The sequence below is a fragment of the Apis cerana genome, unplaced genomic scaffold, assembly GCF_029169275.1.
Source record: "Apis cerana isolate GH-2021 unplaced genomic scaffold, AcerK_1.0 Chr0_AcerK, whole genome shotgun sequence".
NCBI classification, from domain to species: Eukaryota; Metazoa; Arthropoda; class Insecta; order Hymenoptera; family Apidae; genus Apis; species Apis cerana.
Window position 1 is genome coordinate 5016279 of NW_026893558.1, and position 632 is coordinate 5016910.

Here is a 632-nt window from a genome sequence, read left to right on the forward strand (position 1 = left end):
AACAGTGTGCAGTGACAGGTATATTGGATGAATTTTTTCCTTATAAAAAAAAAAAAAAACAAAAGAATCAATAAATATTGGATATAAGAATTTTTCGTAGTTATAAAATTCTAATTTAATTTTTTAATCAATTTCTTGAATTTAAAAATTAATAGAAATTAAAGATGCCGATATTAATTTCAGTTTTAATTCATTTATTAATAAATTTTTCATTAAAAGAAGAAAAAGAAAATTTCTTTTAAATTTATAAAATTCTAACCTAACTTTTCTAACTTTTAAATTAACTAACTTTTAAATTTTTAAATTTACAGAAAATATTGGCAATTTCAAATTTTTTACTTTGATAGAATATGTTAGCTCTGACTCATTCCTGAAGCTATAGCATGTAGTAATAAAATTCATTTATTACAAGATTCATTGTTAATAAGTTATTGTAAAAAGATCAAAAGCAATATTCATATGCTAATGAAAGTTCACATTTATCTCTAAATTAACAATATTCGAAATTACAAATTCAAAAGAATTCTAAAAATTAAAATGTTCCTAAAATTTTGAGTTGAGGAGTTCAGAAAATTCTGAAGATTAAAATGGTTCGAAAAGTTCTGAAGTTCAAAAAATTCTCTCAAAACACT